Here is a 25,436-nt window from a genome sequence, read left to right on the forward strand (position 1 = left end):
TTCAAAATTTTTAGATTTCATACCTTAAGTTTACTGTTTCATTGGTCATTGTTACAGTGGAAATTTGGAAATTTTTTCTTCATCAAAGTTGTTCCTTTATGTGTCTTCTTTAATTTCTTTTTTGAATCACTCCATTTGGAGTTTTGTAGCTCAAGTTATGGTCAATTTACCATAACTAGCCGGATTAGTCCTTACCCAGATTTTCTGGGCAAATTTGGTTTTGCCAGATTTGGTGTCTTAACTTAGACTAGCAATTTGAATTGCTTAGGTTCAAAATTTGAGTTTGGGTTCTTCATGAAATTTGTTCTAAATTATCTAATCTTTCAATTGATATAAAATTCAGGTCATTTGGATATTTCTACACTGAGTTATGGCCAAATGAACAAACACTGTTCATTTGGTCAATTTTCTAGGGCAGTATGTGTGTTACCCAGATTAGGTCAATTTTTAGGGTATTCTAAGTTTGTTTTCTGGGAAAGATTTCTCCATGAAAAAAGTGGCTTAAGATCTTAAATTTCATCTCCAATTAGCCTCACACCAATTGGAGCTGTCTAGCTCTACTTATGTTCATTTAAACACATTGGACTCATATGTCCAGAATTCCCTGCACATGAACAACACTCCCAATACCACCTTCCCACACTACTACCATGCACAATTCACATTCCATGCACTTCAATTAGCCCATAATTGGTCTCAACATCAACAATTTATTTTCATTTCATTAAATTCCTAATTTTTATATCAAACCCTATCTCCAATTCAAGATTTACACAACACATATCACATTAGGCATACTAATCAATTTCTAATTAATGTCTACACATCAAACACCATTTTTAAGCCATTCAAATCCATCAAAACCCTCAAACTCTCACTCCCTTAAGGCTAGCCAAAGTCCATGAAACCTAAGCATGCATATTTACTTCATTTTTCATTAATTTCTAACCTAACTTAACTTGAATTCATGCTTAAAAGGGAATAAAGGTAAGAAATATAGCACTAACCTTGTTTGATGAAATTTCCAACTTGATAAACTTTCAATTCTTCTCTTCTTTTTACTGCTTAGAGGATGTTTAAGGTATAAGGAATAATTTTAGTGAAACAAGCAAGTGGTTTAATGGGATTTTTGCAAGTAATTTCTAGTGAGAAGGTGAAGCAAAAATGGAGGTATGGAGAGAGATATGGGTCTCAACTGAACAAGGAAGAAGGAGCAAAATTTGCTTTCTTAATTTTGACTTATTTTTCCCCTTTTAAAGAAATTTAAGTGTGTTGTTGAATTTTGATTGGTGGAGGCATGTTAAATGACACCATCTTATGTCATAATTCTAATTTTTATTTATTTTCTTTTCTTTTCTTTCCTACTAATTTTCAATTTAATTTTTAGCAATATTTATTTATATTTAATATCATATAATTCACTTACTTAAATGGACAAGTTGGTAAAAAATCATCTCTGAAGGCGAAATGATCAAAATGCCCTTCGTTTGGCTTAAGGAGCCAAAATCGTTTGTACCGATTGATAAAATTCTAGAAGCATTTTATTGGTATTGTAATGCCATCAAAGCCTCAATGACTCTTCTCTGGAGTCCCAAAAATTATTTTATGAAATTTTCCTCGAGTTTAGGGCTATTAGCTGTAAATACAACAACTTCCCGTTAGGGTCATCCATCACCGGGGCACTGGCTCATTTAACTTTATTGTATTTCATTTCTAAAATTTTTTCTTAATTTTTCTTACACTTATTTAAATTATTTATGACTCCTCACTTCAGTCTAATTCTAGTTCTAGATATTCTGACTGTCCGGACCGACGTTGATCACTAAAACAATTGAATGCATGAACTAGCTAAAGTGAGGGTGTTACAATTTTGAACTGTGAATTTGAAATATTTTGTCGACAAATACAACTGCTCAAATGTTTGATACATATAGTACATTTAAATAATAAATATGAACTAATGGAGAGAAATCTTCTTGTGTAGGTTTTCCAGGGTAAAGAAGATTTTGTGAATAGAAATGGAAGAGGGAGATAAAACAATAGAATAACCAGTTACAGTTGAGGCATAAGGGGAGGCCTTAGCTTTTCAAAGTGTTGAAGACCCAACTATACCAGTTCCACCAATACAAATTACCGCATAAATGGCCCATCAAATGGCCACTTTCTTTCAACAAATGGCTGATCATCTATTAGCTCAAGCCAAGTAGAAACCCAACCCCCATAAGGCTAGCATGAAATAGAGAAAAGTGCGAAAACTAGTGGTCAGAGCTCGAATAGTAAATTGGGGAAGAGAAAAGAATTGCAGGAATCCCGAGCTGAAGGATATGATAGAGGCAGATCATCAGAACAAAAGCCACCAAGGTCCAATCTTTGAATAACTAGAAGCACATATCCTCCTCGCATCTACAACTCTTATGGCAAACTATATGGGGGTATTTATCGTAAAGCCATTGGAGCCTGCTACAATTGTGGAAAGCATGGACATTTTGCTAGAGATTGTACTAGAACACATCGACCTGCTCTTCGAAGTTCACAGACAGTTGGTCAGGGCCGAGATAGAAATAGAGTTGGTACTCCTCACAACCATAACACAGTGAATCAACCCGAATATAGTAGCGCACCAGTAAGAGCGTCTACTATGCGCCAAGGAGAAAGAACAGAAACTTCGGATGTAGCTGCTGATAAGTTTTTTATTTTTAGAGGAACCAATTAGTTATTATTGATCCTAGCACTACTTATTTGTATGTTAGTGTTAGAATTATATGTTCTACTATTATTCCTTTATATGGGAATAAATTTTGAGGTATTAGTGACTAGTCCTTTAGAATAAAAACTACGATAATAAGTGTGATTAACATTAATTTTGGAAGAGTTTGTCAGCGAAAAGTATTTTTTAACACACCATAAATTATAAAGCTAATTGGTGAGCCTATTTAATATAAGGCAAGAGGACCTAAAAGTGCGTTACAGTAATATAATTACTCTGGATGAGGGCAAAGATGTTATTGTTAGTAATTGTCCATGACTATTAAAATCAAAATAAGTTTAAGATACTAGTGGATTCAAGAAGGATAAGAGATGAGAAAGTTTGATCTATTGGAATGTATCGTAGTACCTATACAATGTTCTTATTGTTTGTACTGTAAGCTGCAGATTACAGTACTGACTTAGGATTATTGTGTAGAGCTACGTACTACCCAATAGTGCACTAAGATAAGGATGGTTGCAAACGGCATCTGTTTTGGTAGAGTTCTGCTAGGACAGAATTTTATTATTGAAAATGAGTTTGAAAATCCTAATTCGGGATTTAAAACTCTAAAGTTAAAATATTGAAAGGGTATTAGTTATAAGATAGCTAGAGTCATTGACTCAGTTATCTAACCCGAACTATGATACGTCAGGAATTGCTATAAGATTAAAGACTTCGGTATAGTCATAAATTAAATATAACATTGATAGTGCAAGGTCATCCGGCCTCGGATATGGGATTTACAATTATTTTGGTATTGTTATGGATTTTTCACCTAAAGTCTAGCAAAAAACCATATTATAATAGTATAACAGCGATGCACAAAGAAAAATTTTATTCCCCTGATTGAGGGAGGATGCTATGAATGATCGTCATAGCTTGTAAAATGATGTTCTAATTAAGACAAGGATAAGATAAGAATAATTGGGTAGGTATTTCTTAGAAAAAGCACAATTCTATTGTGTAAACCATAATGAATAGATTATGATTGGTACAGGACAAGAGAAAACGAACAGTTCTGTATACTCCCTTCTTAGGGTATTAAAGGATAGGTTATAGTTCAGTACAAGAGGAAGTAATGATCGTAAATTAGTGAAAAATAAGTTATAGAATATCGATAGATAAAAGAAAGGTGTAAATGAAAATTGGAATAATTAGCTCAAATGTAAAAAGAAATTTTACGAATATTAGTAAAAGTATTGATTAGAATGGTCAGAGGACCAAATCAAAGTAATATTGAAGTATAGTGGATTTATTAGGGATGATAAGAGGTGTTAAATCATGACTCGACAGTCAAGTTAAGGAAGAAGATAAGATTGAGGAATAAAATAATTAAAGTTAAGTTGTGGAATGGAATAAGAAACAAATAGAACAGTAAGAAATGAGTTAAATAAAATAAAACAAGATGGTGTAAAATAGTACATAGACTTAGATTCAAAATAAAGTTGACAAGATAACAGTTATGAATCTATGGCCAATGACTAGATAAGTAATTCTAATACGACCACAATGGTCATTCAATAAGGAAGCATGATTCGAAATATTAAATAGGACAATAATAAGAGAAGATTAGTGTTATACATACAAATTAAACGTTGTAGTAGATAATTAGAAGTCTTACATAGACTCAAAGAAAAGAAGATTATAAGAGAAAAAAAAGAACTAAATTCTCACTTCATAGGATTATATGAGGTCCTAGAAAGAGTGGATCCATTAGCACATCGATTTGCTTAGATCTATAATTTAAATGAATTCAAATTTAACTTATGCTAGAAGCTCATAAGGAACTTGGTGTACGGGGTGAGCAATCGATATGTAAATATTATGGGCTAAAATGTTGTGGACCATCATTCAGATTATGAGGCTACATGGAAATGTGAGAGAGACATGAGAAAAAAACACATACGGATGATTAAGGGCTGACAGTGGGCAAAATTTTGAGGTTAAAATTTCTTTTAAGGGGGGGAGAATTGTAACACCCCTATATGCATAGCCTTGTGCAAATCACTGTTCCGGTGACCAGTGTCGGTCCAGACAATTAAGAGGAATAGAATCATAATTAAGTCACCTAGAAAAGCTCTGAATAAAAATTAATAGTGATTACCTGAAGTTTAAATACAGATTTGAAAAATAGAATATAAAAAGTTAAATGAGTCGGGGGTCACAACGATGGGTAACCGCATCTGGAAGTGACTGCGAAGTCAATTGTAACCCTAAATTCGTACGGGGCATTGTGACGCTGTAGTCCTAGGAAAAATTACGAAGCTAGGGAAAATATGAAATCACAGAAAAAGGTAGAGAATCAGATCAAATAATTAAGTTAGGGTTCCTAAAGAAATACTAAATTATTGGCAAATCGGATCAAAACGGCAAGGGGCAAATTGGTCAATTCACTCCTAGAGGTGACTCATGACTTAACTGTCCTATAAAATCTGAGAAATGAAAATTTTGAAATATAGATTTAAATTAAAGAAGTATAGAAAAAGAAAGGAAAAAGAAAAGAAAACAAAAATAGAATTATGACATCACTAAGATGATATAAGCATGACCTAATCATTTTATATTTTCTAATTATGAAATTATGGGATAAATACTAAACTAAAGAAAAATGAATAAATTAAAAAGAAAAAATTTTTACTCTTTTTTTCACTTTGGTCGGCACCTTCTTCTTCCTCATTCCCTCATATTTTTTCTTTCCTCCATTAATGAACCTTAGAGCTCTTACAAACCCTAAATTCTCACCATAAAATTTATAGTTCCCTCAACAAAACTTTGATAATCAAGCTTGGACAAGAGATTGGGCACAAGGAAGAGAAGAAAATTTGAAGAATTAAAGAGATTGGAAAGCTATATAAAGGTTAGTGTTATTCTTTCAATTTTTTCTCCATTTTCATGCTTAAGTACTTGAATTAAGTTGAAAATTGATGAATAATTGAAAGAATTATGCAAGAAAGGGACCCCATGAATTTCAGCTAGCCCTAGTCCCTTAGGGTTTTGATGATGTTTATGTGAATTAAACATGTAATTAGGCTTGATTAAGTAGGTAGAAGTAAATTGTAAGCTTTAATTTGAATGAATTAAACAAATTAGTGAATTAGGGTTCTTGAGCCTTAGGGTTTTGGAGGAGAAATTTGAGAATTTAGTAAATTGATGTACTTTAACCTAAGTGAGGTTTAAAATGGTTAATTGGAGTCAATTGGCATGTGTTTGAATGTTTGGAATTGGATTGGAAATGGAATGTGATGCTGTCCCAAATTGGGCAGTTTGACCTTGGTCCATTTCAAGGACCAAAACTTTAATTCTGCCACCCCAATTGGTATAAGGCCAATTGGATATGAAAATAGACACATAATGCCATAATTTTTGTGTAGAAACCATGCCCAGAAAATGTCATTAAGATAGTGAACAATTAGGTTAAATACGGGCAATGTGCACTGCCACTGTACAAAAATGACCAAATGAACAATATCTATTCATTTAGCCATAACTTGGTCTAGGCAGGTCCAAATGACCTAATTTTTGAACCATTAGAAAGCTATGATATATCACTAAAACTTTTATGAAGAACACCAACCCAAATTCTGCCCATAACCAAATCATTTTTCCACCTAAAGTTGGTTGCCCAAAACTGCCAAAAACAAAAACCTTCCCAGAATTCTGGGTAGATACAAATCCGTCCAGCATTAGGAAAATGGCCATATCTTGGGTTAAAAAACTCCAAATGGAGTGATTCAAAAAGAGAATTAAAGCTAAGACAATAAGAAACAACTTTGATGAAGGAAATTTACCCAAAATTTCACTGTAGACAAACCAATTGAACAGTAGAAACTTGTGCCCCAAAACTGAATTTTTGGGATTTTACTTAGGTAGTTTGGAAATTTAATTGGCAATCAATGCCAACAAATTTGACACCCAAAATGTGGATATGAGTGCGATTAGAATTAATAAACCTATTTAGTAGGAAAAAGTCAATATTTTGACTTGAATAGTACAATGAATAGTGACCCAAAATGTAAAATTCAAAGGATACCGTTTTAAGCAAATTTAAGGCTATAATTAAGTATGCATGAAATAAATTAATGGATTAATTATGAGATATGGTACTGAAACACTGTAAATTTTGTGTTTCAATTGAAAAAGAGATTGGAAAGGGATCTTCGAGGAAAAATCGAAAGTTGGAGTAAACTAGTCGACAAAGAGGATTATGCACAACTAGTTTTTAATTGATTTTGTTCTGAATATTTCATATGATTAAATGACGTTATTTTCCTTATGTATTATGTTTATCAAGTATTGGATTTATTTTAATGATTGACTTATGATTTTATTCTTGATATTGATTGAATGAATTCAGTTTGGAAGTTGTGATTGATAAGGGATTTGCATAGAAAAATACAAATTTATGTTTTAAATTGTGATGGGCATAAAAATTATTGGATATTGGAATTGACATTGAATTGAATTGTGTTGTGATTTATGCTCACAAAAAGGAAAAAGAATGTCACACCTTACCCCTCTGTAAGACATAACATGATCCCGTAGAATATCTAATGAACTACCGAACTTCACCTACCGATAGCTCATTAAGTACCCTACTGGGGATTTTAAAATTATTTTCTTACTTTTTAGGAGTGGTGAGCATTTGCTAATAGGTATTAAAATATTTAATTAGAGTTTAAAAACTAGTTCAAATTTTTGTCCCTTTTTATTTTTTCGCAAATTTTAGAAAAATTTCGGCAGTGTGCCGTCTGTATTTTGATAAAATAGTTCTTCAAATACATGAAAAAAACACTTCCAATAGTGTATCTCATCAACTCAACATCCACCACAACAAATTTCAGCATTTTTTTCTCAACTTTCAAAATTCAAATCCATAATTTCCAATTCAAATATCATCCAAAATAATACTAAGTGATTTCATTCAAATTAAAACAAAATACTTCCATTCATATTTCATTAAAGATAAACAATTTACATATATCAATCCAAAATTTATATTAGAAAATTTCAAACTAATATTATTACAAACTTGATATAACTGCTCGTGACCATTTTCTACATTTTCTATAAAATGGTTAATTGGAGTCAATTGGCATGTGTTTGAATGTTTGGAATTGGATTGGAAATGGAATGTGATGCTATCCCAAATTGGGCAGTTTGACCTTGGTCCATTTCAAGGACCAAAACTATAATTCTGCCCATCCAATTAGTATAAGGCCAATTGGATATGAAAGTAGACACATAATGCCATAATTTTTGTGCAGAAACCATGCCCAGAAAATGTCATTAACATAGTGAACAATAAGGTCAAATTCGGGCAATGTGCACTGCCACTGTACAAAAATGACCAAATGTGTTCATTTAGCCATAACTTGGTCTAGGCAGGTCCAAATGACCTGCTTTTTGAACCATTAGAAAGCTATGACATAGTACTAAAACTTTTATGAAGAACACCAACCCAAATTCTGCCCATAACTAAGTCATTTTGCCACCCAAAGTTGGTTGCCCAAAACTGCCAAAACCAAAAACCTGCTCAGAATTCTTGGTAGATACAAATCCGTCCAGCCTTAGGAAAATGGCCACATCTTGGGTTAAAAAACTCCAAATGGAGTGATTCAAAAAGAGAATTAAAGCTAAGATAATAAGAAACAACTTTGATGAAGGACATTTACCCAAAATTTCATTGTAGACAAACCAATTGAACAGTAGAAAGTTGTGCCCCAAAACTGAATTTTTGGGATTTTACTTAGGTAGTTTGGAAATTTAATTGGCAATCAATGCCAACAAATTTGACACCCAAAATATGGTATATGAGTGCAATTAGAATTAATAAACCTATTTAGTAGGAAAAATTCAATATTTTGACTTGAATAGTGTCGACACCATATTTTGGCCGATCCCCGAAGTCAATAGACTTTGAAATCGATCCTCAGCACCAAGTCTCCATGTCATTCAATTCATTTCCGATCTCTCTTCATAGGGATCAAACTGACACCAAGTCTCCTTGTCAGTCAATCATATTTTTGATCTCTCTTCAAAGAAATTGAATCAATACCAAGTCTCCATATCGTTCAAATCCTTACCGATCTCTCGTCAAACGAAATCAAACCAACATTAGGTCTTCGTGCCATCCAGTCTTATTTCCGATCTCCCTTTTATAAATATTGCGAATAATTGTTAAATAAAGTTAAGGTTTTAATTCGGCTTAATGTTGCTTCCAATCTTAAGTGTTCAAATCAGGTTTCCAATTTTAATAATCTTAAGTTCCGCTCGGTTTTGTTCTCAGGCCGATCTCATGCTTACAATGTTTTTCCGATCTCTCATACATGGATTAATAATTGCTTTCAAGTTTGGTGTTCTAATATGTTCAAACAATCAGGCGCTTATACAACTTAGATACCTTCCGATCTCATCAAGTCATTGAACAAAAGAGAGAACTTCATTTCATTTCAAAGTAAAAAAAATACAAGTCATTCGGTTGGAGGATCACCCCCAGCCTGTTATACATTTTGCTCACCCTCTCTATCTCCCTCGACCTCCTCTTCGCTCTCCTCTTCGTCTTGGGGAGCTAGGTCCACCATCCAGGAAAAGTCCTCTTCAGGATAACGCTTCTTGAGCTCGGCCAAAAGATCCTCGTGGGCGTTCACATAAGCACTGGCCTCCTTCGTCACTGCCTCTGCTTCTTTCGCTCTAAGTTCTTCAGTGAGACGAGTGACATCAGAAGCCCAAAGTGTCTGAGCTTTTTCAAGAGTATGAGCCTGCTCGGCCAATTTATCCTCATAGAATTTCATCCGCTCCTCAATTTCAGCTATATATTCCCGGGCGGATGAAAGTTGAGCTTGGGCGGAAGCCACTTCCTAACCCACCTTCTGGATCTCCTACCTCAAATGATGAGCCTTTTCTCTGATGATATGCTAGTTCACTAAGCTCTCCATGCTCAAGCTCATTGTCTGGGTCAAGAGATCGTCGATGTTGCATTGGGTCGGCCTGTTTCGATCCTCTTAGAGGCAGATGGAAGCTCCTAGAACCTTTGCCAAGCCTGGATTCTCCCGTGCAGATTGGTTCTTCTCCAGGGAGTGAATCAGGACTTGAGCGCCGCTGGAAAGGGTCCGCAAAGTAAGTTGGGAAGGACCCCTTCCGCACTCGAAGCAACCGAGGGAGGTGGTGGTGGCTCTTCTTGTCGAGGCGGAGATCGAACCACTTCTATTTTAGGGATCAGCGGTCCCGAGGGTCAGGACGAGCCTCCCTGCATCTCCCCTGGATCGCGCCTTGGTGTCTGTGAGGCCTCAGCACGCTTTATCTCCCGCACTTTCCTAGAGACCTCTCTCTTCCGCTTTCGGCTCTCTTTGGAAGCTTCGCCGCTCACCATACCTACACAAAGAAAAAGTCAGTGAGTTCGCTAAGGCCCAAAGATCAGAGATATAGAAAGTATCGAGGCCGAGGTCAGAGAGCTAAAGCCCGCGTTCTTCACCAGTAACCAGCCGCATCATCTAATGATGCAGTTCGGCCATCACCGTATCTAAATAGGAACACTTTTGATTGGCCGCCTGATCCTTTAGCTCCATTACCATTGCGCCCTCTTCCCTACTCAGGGCGATGTGCTTCGGCAGTGATGGGCCCAGATTCAGCCAGCTACGTGGGAAACCCTCAAAACCATTCGGAATCTTGCTCCTCAGAATAAAGAAGTGATTCTTCCAATTCTTCAGCGAGGAGGGCAGATCGGTAAAGAGCCCACAATGTGGTTTCTCCTGAAAGAACCAGTACTCGTCGTCCTTTCGATGAGTTAGCCTATGTAGCTCGGCGAACACCTTCGTTGTAGGACTGAGTCCCTTAGCTCAGCAGAGGCCTCTAATGGCTACCAGGATCCGCCATGAGTTTGGATGTACTTGGGCTATACATACTTGGTGAAATTTCAGAACGTCCTTGAAGAAGTCATCAAGAGGAAACCGCAGCTCGGCTTTTAATTGCTCTTCGTATATCATGATCATATCATTTTCTTCGAAGAAATGATCGGCTCGGAGATCGCCATGGCATCTGATAAGCTCGTATGAGTCGGTCTGAAGGTTGTATTCTTGGCTAATCGTTTGCAGATCGGTTTCTTGAAGGATTGATGGTAGCTCATCCACGGGAAGGCTCTCTCTCCCTGAGGAAAGTGTTCGTCTTGAGGGTGCCGCTTGACCACGGGCTGAAACGGAGGTTGTAGGAGGTTCAGATCGCCCGCTTGGTCCAACCACTTCAACCTCATCTGACGACCATGAGACATGAACTGAAGGGGGGCTCATCACTCTCTGACCCTCGGTGCCGCTCATTTTCAAAGAAAAGAGAAAATTTAACTAAAAGAAAGATCAAAACCCTTACCGGAGTGTAATCGGTGTCAGAAGAACTTGAAAAATGAGAGAATTTTGGAATCGCTTGCGAGATGCTGAAAATGACATAAGGGAGCAACTGGCTGACCCATCGCCTATTTATACTCGTCTGAGCATTTAATGCTTACAGTGTCCCAAGCGGCGCATCAGTTAGTGGGATTCGCCAGTTTTTCTGAAACATCACAAGAATATTCTACAAACTCCATAAGTAAATAAGGGGAGATCGGCTGGTTAAAGATCGGCAAATTAAGGTAGATGTTTAGAATTACAGATCAGCTAAGGGCTATTCAGTCAGGAATTGGATCGGATAAACACATTAGAGATCGGAAATTAACCAATGCAATAATAGTAAAATGATAATTGTCAAAATAAAATTTCATTTCCAAAAGGTCAGATTACATCATTTGGGCGATCTCAAGAGATCGGATTATATTAAAGGTTAGATTACATCATTTGGGCGATCTCTAGAGATCGCCGGTACATCCTACCTAGTAAAGACCTATGTCAAAGCCTAGTCTCGTGGCTGAATCAAAAGATATGTTTGATTAGGAAACCAGCCATCGACATCAGATAGATGTACAGCTCAGATGGGGTGACTATGACCCTCATGAGGATAGGAGAGGTCATCGTCAATGTTATTGCTCGAAACCGAGCCGCTGTCGGGATACCTGATGTGGTGAGGAGCCAAGTGAACTTCGAAGGGCAGTCACCAATGATAAGAGGGAAATTAGCAGTCTTCTCACCCGAAATCGGTTCGCCGATTATATTGGTCGACCGACTCGAGATGGACACGATCGATATTCTCGATCTGGATAGGTAAATTAGTCCGGTTCTCTCAGTGTCATCAGAGGCAGCCATCGTGATTTTCTGATCACCGGGGTCATAAATTTTCAGTCGATAAACAAAGTGAACAGTCGAAAAAAGATCAAAAGCAGCTGCCATGGCCGGGATTGTTGCCGGAGCGGCTAGAACAGGAAAAGTGAGAAGTTGAAAGAAGAGAAAATGAAATGCGAAAAGGATGTCCCGTTGAAGGTATATATATAGAGAAGGTCTGAGCATTTATTGCTAGCGGAAAATGAAGGGGATGCCTCGGTAACCAAAAGAATAAATGCTTTGACTGAACCAGTCCGGATAGAAGATAAGATTCTGGAATGGGAGAGATCAGGAAAGGAGCCCAGCATGAGAGATCAGAAAAGGATCGTATTAGAAAGATCAAAAGGGATGGGAGATCGGAAAGCAAAGAGAGAATAAGATAACTTCCAATAACTGTAGTCATAATCAGAGCCGAGGTAGTTAAAGCGTTGCAGACGAGATCGAATCTCCACCACACGCCTCATTTGCAGAATCGCCCACATTACTGACAGGTGCTAAAATGTGTCATGACAGTCCTATACATCTTGATCTCCATCGTTGATCTTACTTGCAAGGATAAGTCCAGAGCCCCTAAATCAAAGAGAAGATGACAAGATCGTCGCTTTTTTTTCCCAGCCCTCGGATTTCCCTTGACAAGAAGATTTTGAGCCTTTGGATTAGAAAAGAGAAAGGACAAATATTTTGAATAAGATCTCGACCGTCCATTTTGATTCTCTTCAATTCTCAGGCATTAGATCGTGTCCTTTAAAATCCAAACCTTCCATCTCCCTCAAAGGAAATCCTAACCCTTCATCGGGAGCCCCCGGTCCCTATAAATACCTGCATGAAAACTGTTGAAAGGGGGAAGAACAAAAAAAAAGGGTGGTGATTATAGTGGAAAGGCTCTAAAAATTGATTCAGTTTTGCTACTCTGCTATTTTTAAGGTTTCAAAATAGAAAAAACTTTAGAAACCAGTTTTCTAAAGTATTTTCTTTGAAGGAGTGTTGGACACTGAAACTCTTTATTTTCAATTTGTTCATTACTCTGCGACACCCTCTCTTAGTTTCAGTTCTGTTTTCATCATCTTTATATCCACTCTTATTTTCCAAGCTCAATCTCATTCAAACCCGGTTATTGTCATTTCGGCTCGACTGCATTTTAACTTGGTACTCTTCATTTCAAGGCAAGCATTAGTCCCCAGACTATTAGCATGTAGCTCTACTATATTTGAGACTCCATAGTTAGTTCAATAGGTTCAACTCCCTACAGGTAAGTGTTCAGACCATTGCTTTGCTAAGTGCTCATTTTTATTTATTTTATTTTCATGCTCGTATTTTTTGTCGAGTTTATGTTATGTCAAAGAACCCCACGAAGGTGGTTATTCTCTTGAGTTTACCTTTTGTTTATCAGTTCATGTTATTTACTTATTTTTTAGCCTTTATCACCTTCAAATGTAGGTGTTCTGGCCCCGAGTAACGCATAGGTAGTTTGATAAAATGTTGGTAGCTGTATCTTAACATGAGAGTTTCTTCAAAATAATGAAAGTTTGGATAATAAATCAGAGGAAAATTACAAAATTGAACCACTAGGCTAGCTCAAAAGATAACTTGGTATAGTGGGAGATCGAGGTAAGATCGGATCTTAGACTAATAAACGGAAGAGATGGAATATTGCCTGTCAAAAGGTACTAGTAAGGCGATCACATAGGAGATCGGTAAAATTCAGTCTGTATCCCCTACCTAGTTATAAGGTACCAACAGGGTAAGAGAAGCCTAATTCGGGTTCTCAACGTCTTCGGATGCTAGAGCCCTTAGTTTAAGGTCTTTACAACATACGATCGCCATTAGATCTCAAGAGATCGGAGGAGAGTTCTTATCCAACTCTCAAATCAAATTTTAATAAATATGCAAAGATCAGAGGAGAGTTCTTATCTGGTTCTCAATCAAAATTTTTAATAAATATTTAAAGAGATCTGAGGAGAGTTCTTATTCGGTTCTCAATCAAAATTTTTAATAAATATTTAAAGAGATCGGAGGAGAGTTCTTATCCGGTCCTCAATCAAAAATTTTAATAAATATTTAAAGAGATCGGAGGAGAGTTCTTATCCGGTCCTCAATCAAAAATTTTAATAATTATTTAAAGAGATCGGAGGAGAGTTCTTATCCGATTCTCAGTCTAATTTTAATAAATATGGAGAGATCGGAGGAGAGTTCTTATTCGAGATTCCTCACTCAAATTTTAAACAGATTATCCCTAGAGATCGGGAGAAGCTTTTACCCGAATTCTCTCAAATCCAAACTAAAATGGCACAATACGCAAAGTAACCCTCTAAACAAAAACTGCTATGCAACACCAACTCACTAAGGGTCGTCTCATGTACTTATGTATCTGGGTAACCTGAAATAGTGAAAAATCAAATATTCTCTTTTATAAAAGGGATTGACATCATCATTCTAACCCCCTAACTTCTGATTTTAACTTGTAAAGAGCATAATATTAAATCTGTTTACCCTCGTGGAGGGACGAGACGGGGTGCCTAACACCTTCCCCGCCGGTATATGGACCCCGAACCTAAAATCTCTACTTTCGAAGTGGTTTCCTTTAATATATTTTCGCAAATGGTTTTCTTTAATTTCTCACAAAATTAAAGTGGCGACTCCTCACTCTTTTCCACTTCGGTGAGTGTTCGTCCAGGCGACCGCAAAACACCTTGCGACAAATAGTACAATGAATAGTGACCCAAAATGCAAAATTCAAAGGATACCGTTTTAAGCAAATTTAAGGCTATAATTAAGTAGGCATGAAATAAATTAATGGATTAATTATGAGATATGGTACTGAAACATTGTAAATTTTGTGTTTCAGTTGAAAAAGAGATTGGAAAGGAATCTTCGAGGAAAAATCGAAAATTGGAGTAAACTAGTCGACAAAGAGGTTTATGCACAACTAGTTTTTAATTGATTTTGTTTTGAATATTTCATATGATTAAATGACATTATTTTCCTTATGTATTATGTTTATCAAGTATTGGATTTATTTCAATGATTGACTTATGATTTTATTCTTGATATGGATTGAATGAATTCAGTTTGGAAGTTGTGATTGATAAGGGATTTGCATAGAAAAATACAAATTTATGTTTTGAATTATGATAAGCATAAAAATTATTGAATATTGGAATTGACATTGAATTGAATTGTGTTGTGATTTATGCTCACAAAAAGGACAAAGAATGTCACACCTTACCCCTCTGTAAAACATAACATGATCCCGTAGAATACCTAATGAACTACTGAACTTTACCTACCGATAACTCATTAAGTACCCTATAGGAGATTTTAAAATTATTTTCTTACTTTTTAGGAGTGGTGAGCATTTTCTAGTAGGTATTAAAACATTTAATTAGGGTTTGAAAACTAGTTCAAATTTTTGTCCCTTTTTATTTTTCCCAAATTTTAGAAAAATTTTGGCAGTTTGCTGTATGTATTTTGATAAAACAATATTTTGAGTAGTGACTACAGGTCACTTTTTGAAAGTTGTAGGTCTATATCTCAACTTGTTGTTGGTAAAATTTCAGGTCAATTGGACCTCTCTACACTGAGTTATGGCCAAATGACTAAACACTGTTCATTTAGTCATTTTGCCCAAGCAGAATGCAGGTCACCCGGATTAGGGCAATCTTTAGGCCAACTTGGTTTGGTTTTCTGGGCATGGTTTTTGCATCAAAGTTGTGTCATTATATGTCTAGTTTTATGTCCAATTGGCCTTATACTAATTAAACCTCTACAACTCCAGTTATTGCTGCCCAAACCTTCTGGACTCATGCCCAGTCCTGTAGGTCACCAAGGGCAGCCACACTAAACTCAATTCCCACTACACAAACCACTTCATTTTTGATTCACACACAGCCAATTGGTCAATAATTGACCATTAAAACTCTCTTTCACCAAGTACATGAACAAGTCTTAATTTCAAGCACAAACCCTAGCTCAACCATCTCAAAACTTGCATTCACTTACCTTTCACTATCCTAACCAATAGGTTAATGTTAAGGGCAGCCACTATACCACTTTAATTCTAAGAATTCTTCAAAACACTACCAAGTTCAAGGCTGCTGGAATTTAGAGCAAGACATACACTTGATGTTTACTTAATTTTCTTACAAATTTGCATCAATTACCACTCCTTCAACATGAATTTAAAGAGAAAAACAAATTTAAGTCACTAACCTCTAATGGAGTGAAATTCCAACTTGCTAGGGTTCTTCTTTTTCACTTCTTTTTGCTCCCAAAAGACTCACTAAGATGAAAGAATAAGTTTTTGGGAAACTTAGGTTTTAATGGATGAGAACCAAGGAAATCAAGCTTTGGTTAGCTTGAAAATGGTGGGCATGGGAGTGAGGTAGGACGGCAAGAAGAAGATGCAAGAGCTTTCTGATTTTTCTTTCTTTTCTTTTCTGCCCATTAAGTCTTTTTAAACAATTTAATGCCATTTGTCAACATTTGATTGGGTAGGAGAATAGTAATGACATCATAATGATGTCATAATCTTCATTTTTCTCATTTTCTATCCTTTTCTTGTTTATTTAATTTCAATTAAATTTTTAACAATATTTATTCACATTTTATGTCATATAATTTATTTACATAAATGGACAAGTTGGTAAAAAATCATCTCTGAAGATGAAATGACCAAAATGCCCTTCGTTTGGCTTAATGAGCCAAAATTGTCTATACTGATTGAAAAATTTTTCTAAGCATTTTCTTGGCATTCTAATACCATAAAAACCTCAATGACCCTTCTCTGGAGTCCCAAAAATTATTTTATAAAATTTTCCCTGGGTCTAGGATTGCTAACGGCCTTTACTGTCACTTTCCTTTTGGGTTACTCATCCCTGGGGTTTCGGCTTGTTTAACCTTAGTGTATTTGGTTTCTAAAAATTTTCCTTGATTTTTATGAGCATTATTTAGTTTCTTTATAACTCCCCACTTTAGTCTAATTATAAATTTCAAACATTCTAGCTGCCCGGACCGACATTGGTCACCGGAATAGTAGACTGTACGGACTAGCTAAAGTAAAGATGTTACAATATCCCTTCTCTTTAAATCAATATAGGATTTCTGACGGTATGATGCAGTCTTAAGTCGATCTCTGATCAACTTGATCTTCTCTTCAGTTTGCTAAACAATTTTGGGCCCAATCATCTTCCTTTTACCTATTTTATCCCAACACAGGGGAGTTCTGCATTTTCTGCCATACAAATCTTCATATGGAGGCATCCCAATGCTTGATTGGTAGCTGTTGTTGTAAGAAAACTCAATCAAAGGAAAGTGTATGTCCCAACTACCCTCAAACTCAATCACACAAGCCTGTAGCATGTCCTCAAGGATCTGAATTACTCTCTCAGACTGGTTACTTGTCTATGGGTGGAATGTCGTACTGAAGTTTAATCTAGTTCCTAGGGCTCTCTGAAGACTACCCCAGAATCTAGATGTGAACCTAGGATCTATATCTGATACGATGGATACTGGCACTTCATGTAGTCTTACTATCTCATCAATATACAACTTGGCCAATCTTTCTAAACTGGAGTCCATCCGAACAGGCAGAAAATGAGCAGACTTGGTCGGTCTGTCAACTATAACCCATACTACATCATGACTCTTCTGTGTCCTCGGAAGTCCCATCACAAAATCCATAGTTGTTCTCTTCCATTTCCATTCCGATACTGGTAGTGGATGTAACAAACCAACTGGTACTTGATGTTCTGCCTTTACTTGCTGATAAGTTAGGCATTTGGAAACAAATTCTACCACATCTCTTTTCATACCCACCCACCAGTAATGCTCCTTTAACCCTCCATACATTTTTGTGCCACTAGGGTGCATGGCAAAAGGAGACTCATGTGCTTCCTTCAAAATGATATGCCTCAAATTAACATAATTAGGAACACACATTCTGCCCTGGTGTAGCAGTAGACCATCATCTCTAATTGAGAATTCTGGCTTCTTGCCCTATCGGACTTCTTGCAACAGCTTCTGATACTTCTGATCATTATGAGCAGCCATTCTGATCTGATCAATCAACACTGGCTGTACATGCCATGCAATTGCTGTCTGCCCCTCATCATTAATCTATAAGCTGGCATGTAATGATATCAACTCATGTACCATAGACAAAGGAGTAACCCGTAGACTTGCCATAGTCTTGTGACTTAAGGCGTCAACCACAACATTAGCTTTTCTTAGCTGATAGTCTATCAAACAATCATAGTCTTTTATCAACTCTAACCATCTCCTCTGTCTCAAATTCAACTCCTTCTGAGTGCCTAGATACTTCAAACTCTTATGATCTGTGTAGATGTAGCACTTCTCCCCATAAAATAGTGTCTCCAGATCTTAAGAGCGAACACAATAGCTGTAAACTCCAAACATGTATTGGATAATTCCTCTTATGCGGTTTCAGCTGGCGTGATGCATAGGCAATGACATTTCGATCTTGCATTAATACATAGCCTAACCCATTGTGAGAAGCATTACTATAAACTGTGTATTCTTTACCCGGAGTAGGTAAAGTCAGGACTGGAGCTTCAGTCAAATACTCTTCAATCAAACATCACTATAAAATGTGTATTCTTTATCCGTCCACTGAAATTTCACATCCTTTCGAAGTAATTTGGTCAATGGAGATGCCAACATGGAGAATCCCTTCACAAATCGATGGTAGTATCCAGCTAAACCTAGAAAACTACAAATCTTCGTGATATTTCTGGGTGGCCTCCAATTAAGGACAGCTTCTATCTTACTTGGATCTACCTTGATGCCCTCTACTGATAGTACGTGCCCCAAGAAGGTTATTTCCTTTAGCCAAAATTCACACTTCGATAATTTGGCGTATAGCTATTTCTCCCTCAAAGTCTGCAGTACAATCCACAGATGTCTATCATGCTCTTCTGCACTCCTCGAATAGACCAATATATCATCTATGAATACCACAACAAACTAGTCAAGGTATGGTCTGAAGATAGTGTTAATCAGATCCATAAAAGTAGCCGGAGCATTAGTTAACCTGAATGGCATGACCAAGAACTCATAATGGCCATAGCGGGTTCTAAAGGAAGTTTTAGGAATACTCTGCTCTTGTACTTTCAGCTGATAATAACCTGATCTCAAGTCAATTTTGGAGAACACAGCTACACCCCTCAACTGATCAAACAAGTCATCAATGCAGGGCAATGGATTTCTATTCTTTATTGTCACCTTATTCAACCGCCAATAGTCAATACACAAGCAGAATTTGCCATCTTTCTTCTTTACAAACAACACTGGTGCTCCTCAAGGTGACACACTAGGGCGGATAAAGCCCTTATCAAGCAGCTCTTGCAACTGCACTTTCAACTCTTTCAATTCTGCTAGTGCCATTCTATATGGTGTTATAGAGATTGGGTCCACACCAGGCATAACATCAATCTCAAACTGCACCTCTCTTTCTGGAGGTAATCCTGGCAATTCATCAAGAAACACATCTAGAAAGTTACATACTGTAGGGATGTCCCTTGGTGCTAGACTCCCCACTTGGGTGTCTATCACATGTGCCAAGTATGCTTCACACCCCTTTCTGATCATCCTTCAGGCTAATGCAGCCAAAATGATGTTTGATGGCAGTAAATGCCTCTCCCCATGTATTACCACATCACCGTATAAAGGGAGACCAAAAGTGATTGTCTTTAGTCTAAAGTCAATCATGGCATGATGCCTGGCTAACCAATCCATGCCTAGGATAATATCATAATCTTTGAAGGGCATTTCAATCAAATCTGATAGAAAAGTGTGTCCTTAGATCACCAAAGGACAATCTCTATACATTTTATTGATCCGGACCTCTTGTCCTAATGGACTAGTTACTAGCACTTCAAAATCCATTTTGACACACGAAACAACAAGTGAACTGACTATGCTAGCACTAACATATGAGTGGGTTGAACCTGGATCAAACAGTACAAATACATCTTGATCAGAGATAGAGAATGTACCTGCTACAACATCGGAAGTCTCAGCCTCTTCCCGCTGTCTCATCATATAAACCCTAGCTGAAGCACTTCCTTGAGCTGACTGGCCAATAGTACCCTGACTGCCAGAAGCATTGCCTCTACCTCTGCCTTTTCCTTTACTAATCGGTTGTGAACCTCTAGTAGCAGGACTCTGAATAGATCCTTCTACAGTAGTAGGAGCTGGACCAAATCTAGGGGCACTAGTGTAGCCTTTAGTAAGATAGCGCTTGCCTCTACAGTTAAAGCAAGCTCCTGTTGCCCAATAGCATTCTCCCCCATGAATCTTGTCACAGGTCTCATAAGGGCAAGGAGGATGTGAACCCCTGCTTGACTGCTGACCAGACCTAGGGGGGTCTCTGTCTAGAGAATCTACCTCTTCCAAACCTTACACCTCGACCTCTGCTAGGTCTCCCAAATTTCTTCTTCTTTCCAGAGGTACCACTGGGACTTTGTTCAACTGATTTTTCACCTTTTTCTTTTTCTGATTTTTCAGCCTTCTGTGATTTTTCTTTTGCTGGGGTTGCTTCTGATTCAATTCTTTCCAACTCAAGTGCCTGAGAGATGAGCTCAGAGAAGTTACTGTGTCTGAATCCCACTACTTGCATCCTCAAACTTGGCTTCAAACCAGTCTCAAATCTCTTGCACCATTCCTTGCTGGTAGAAAGGAGACTCCCAGCATAATGGCTTAAGTGGGAGAACTCCCTCTCATATTCTGCCACTATTTTGTTACCTTGCTTCAAACTCAGAAATTCTTGTAGTTTCTGATCCACATATGCATTTGGGACATATTTCTGTCTGAACTCTCTGATAAAAGTCATCCCAGGTCTGTACTGGTGGTCCAGCCAAGCTATGGGTGATGGTCTTCCACCAATCATAAGCATCCCCTTGTAGCAAAGATACCGAATATTCAAATTTCAGTTCATCTTGGCAGTGCAATTTCTTGAATACTCTGTCCATTCGTTCCAGCCATTGCTCAGCCTCTAGTGGGTCTACTGTACCCTTCTGTGGCCCCATACTTCAACAGCTTGTCATACTGTCTAACTGGAGCTTGAGGTTGCACCACAGGTGTCTAGGGTGGAGCATGAGTAGGCATACCCCCAGCCATCTGTTGAAACATTGCCGCCATCTACTGTGCGAACTGTGCAGGAAACTACGGCATTTGTGGGGCTGGTGCCACTGACCCGCTGACATTTTGTAGAGCTGGGGCTTCTTCAGCTTCAACAGATTACTCAACTGAGCAATCCCCTTCTTCCATAACAATATGGAGTAGGATATCTCCTGAACAAATAACACAAAGAGATTTCCCTCCGTTAGTTCATATTTATGATGTAATGCACTGTATGTAACAAATAAGGACATTGAGCAGTTGTACTTAGTAAAGAAAAGACACAAATTCACAAGTTAAAACATACTTTAAAAATTTGCTCTGATACCACTAAAACATGTTACACCTTACCCCTCTGTAAAGCATAACATGATCTCGTAGAATACCTAATGAACTACCGAACTTCACTTACCGATAATTCATTAAGTACCCTACAAGGGATTTTAAAATCATTTTCTTACTTTTTAGGAGTGGTGAGCATTTTCTAATAGGTATTAAAATATTTAATTAGAGTTTGAAAACTAGTTCAAATTTTTGTCCCTTTTTATTTTTTCGCAAAATTTTAGAAAAATTTCGGCAGAGTGCCATCCGTATTTTGATAAAATAGTTCTTCAAATACCTGAAAAAACACTTCCAATAATGTATCTCATTAACTCAACATGCACCACAACAAATTTTAACATTTTTTTCTCAACTTCCAAAATTCAAATCCATAATTTTCAATTCAAATATCATCCAAAATAATACTAAGTGTTTTCATTCAAATTAAAACAAAATACTTCCATTCATATTTCATTAAAGATGAACAATTTATATATATCAATCCAAAATTTACATTAGAAAAATCCAAACTAATGTTATTACAAACTTGATACAACTGCTCATGACCATTTTCTATATTTACATACATTTACATACATCAAAATAATTTTTTACAATTAGGGTATAAAATAAACCAAATAAAACTTCAGGGAAGATGGTTCCACAATCCTTAGCAGTTCACTCTGCTGCTCCTCTAGTCTCTATATCTGCGACGGCAATAACAGCCATCGTTGAGTACTATGACTCAGTGGTGCACAACATACTAAAATAACCTTTATGCAGAATTTAAATCATATTTATTCCAATACTGAACTGAATATGAGAACAAATACAAAACATGATCTGTAAGCTTTTAATCCAAACAATTTCATTTCGAAAGTTTCAAACAAATTTCATAAAAATACACAGTTATATCATGCCATTCGAAACAATAATTATCTTAATAGCCAGAGGCTTATGAGAAATCACATCACAAGGCTAGCTAGCTCAAATATATGGAAACCCATTCATTTTCTTCTTCTACTGGCACACACCTCAATACTTCAGCCAGAGAAGGAATCAAAATTCGAAACTGATTTCCCCCACTAGTCATGCTAGTGAGGTATTCAAATATATGGTCATGACACTGTGGTTTCAAAACTATCTTAATAATTTACTAAATATTTATTGCCATTTCAAACATACACAAATAAACTTTCAACAATTTAAAACAAAAGCATAATACACATTTCATGCACTTTGTAAATGAATTTTAAAGCATATTGATGTTGTGCACAAACCTTATACGAGTCGCCTCTTGGCTTTGACTTGATGCCTCAGGTACTTTCTCGGTATTCTTTTTCACTGAAACACACAGTTTCACAGTGTTTCAGTATCATAACTTATCATAAATCCAAAAATAAATTCAAATTTACTTATACCTAGCTTTAATATGCTAAACTTGACATTCTTTAAAATTTGTATTTTAGGGTCACTATTCACGATACTATTCAAGTCAATTTGTTAACTTTCTAATGCTTAATAGGTATGGGAATTCCAATTTCACCCACATACCACATTTTGGTTACCTAATTTGTTGGTTTTGGTTGTTTTCTCAAATTTTAAGTTTTTTAGGCAAAATTTCAAATTTTCAGTTTTGGTGTCCTGTATTGTACTGCTCCATTGGTCATGTTACTGTTAGAATTTGGCTAAGTTTTCTTCATAGAATTTGTTCCTTATTGTCTTAACTTTATTTTGCTTTTTGAATAACTCCATTTGGAGTTTTGTAGCCCAAGTTATAGCCATTTGAACATGGTTGGCCGGATTGGTCTAACCCAGATTTTTAGGCAACTAATTTGGTTCTGGTAGTTTTAGGTCACTAACTTTAGGTGGCTAAATGGCTTGGTTAAGGGCAGAATTTGGGTTTGTGTTCTTCGTGAAAGTTGTAGTACTATGTCATACCTTTCTAATGCGACAAAAATCAGGTCATTTGGACCTGCCTAGCCCAAGTTATGGCCAAATGAACAAACACTGTTCATTTAGTCATTTTTGTACAGGGCAGTGTGCCCAATTCCGGATTTGGCCAATTTGTTCACTATGCTATGGTCACTTTCTGGGCATGATTCCTAAATGAAAAATGTTCCATTTTGTGTCTAGTTTCATTCCCAATTAGCCTCACACCAATTGGGTTGGTAAATTTTTGGTTTTGGTCCCTAAAATGGACCTTGGTCATGCTGCTTGTAGAATGTCCATAACCAATCTGAATTTCAATTTGGTTTCAACACTTCCTACACACCACAATTGGTCATATATGACCATTTCTTAACTCAAGCAAGGTCAAACACATCATTTGGCTAATTCTCACATTTTTCCACCGAAAACGCTAGGTGCAAAACCCTAATTTTTATGTTTAGCTCATTTGATGAAATCTAAATGCATAATTAGTACTTATACACTCATTTACACTTAACTACTTCATTATTTGCATCAAAATCATTCATTCTCAACCTTACATACTACTGGCTGAAATTCATGTAGTTCTTTAACATATCATTTTTTCTCATATTTCAACAAATCATCACTCCATCAAGTTGCTTAAGTATGAATGTAAAGATACAAAAAGAGAAATCAAACTAACCTTTATGCAGAATTTTTTCACCTCTTTAAAACTTCTTCTTTCTTCTTCTTTTTGCTGTCAAGTTCCTTATCAAGGTTTAAATACAAGATTTAATGATGGAAAGTGGGGTTTCTATGATGGGATTTAGGGTTTATGGAGCTTGGGTTTAATGCTCCAATGGAGTTATGTGAGAGAGAGAGAAGGGAGAAGGTCACAGCAACAAGAAGAAGAAGAGTGAATTTATTTTTTTTTCTTTTCTTTTATGTGTTTTTAATCTAAATTAATTCACAATTATCCAATAATTTCAAAATTTTAATTATTAAGTTTATTGCATCATACATGATGTCATGCATGATGAAATAAACTTTATCAACTTTTTCTTTTTTATTTATTTATTTTTCTTTAGTTCTTTAATTTAATTCTTGATCCCGAAATTTTCTTTTATTGGACAATTAGGTTAGGAGTCAGTTCTAGGGGTCAATTGACCAAATTGACCCTCACCAGTTCAATCCAATTTGCAAATAATTTGATATTTCTTTCGGATCCCTAACCTAATTATTTGACCTGCTTAACGATTTCTTTTTGTGATTTTCTCTTTTCCACTGTGTTCGCAATAGTCCTAAGGACTACAGTGTCACATTTTACGATTCAAAATTTAAGTTTAAATCAACCTCGCAGTCCTTCCTAAGAAGGTCACCCATCGCTGTGACTCTCTGCTCATTTAACTTCTTGTGTTTTGTTTTTCTTAGCTATACTTAACCAATTGACAATTACTAATTATTTGTATTCAGGGCTTCTCTAGGTGTCTTAGATGTGGTTCTAATCCGTTAAATTATCTGGACCGACACCAATCACCGGAACAATGAAATATACCAGGCTATATAAATAGGGGTGTTACAAAGAAATTAATGATATTGTTTTATATCTCACTATAGATGTGACACGCCTCACCCGACTATAGTGTAGCCAAGTAAGGTGTGTTACATTCGGTGCAGGAGCACCTTGACTTATCTGACTTTATTTCTTTAATAATTTTGAACTTGTTATATTTTAAAATAATTCATATTTTATGGAGAAACTAACAGAGTTTCTCTTATTTTATTATCGTTTGACTTGATTCACTATTCTCCTGCTTGAAATTTTCAGTAATATTTTACAATAAAAATCTCATCAATAATTTTCATAATCATCTCATCATTTCATGCATCATATATATATTTTAATTCTGTCTTCAAACCCATGCAATCTCATTCATGCTCAAATTACATAATTTACAAAATAATTACATAATTTCATAATTTACATGGTATATAAATTAATTACATATGAAAAAGCTAATTTATTAGTTCACATCACATTCCTATTAATTACCTTTTCATTATTTACATTACAATAT

This window comes from Hevea brasiliensis, chromosome 5 (assembly GCF_030052815.1).
Source record: "Hevea brasiliensis isolate MT/VB/25A 57/8 chromosome 5, ASM3005281v1, whole genome shotgun sequence".
Classification (NCBI taxonomy): domain Eukaryota; kingdom Viridiplantae; phylum Streptophyta; class Magnoliopsida; order Malpighiales; family Euphorbiaceae; genus Hevea; species Hevea brasiliensis.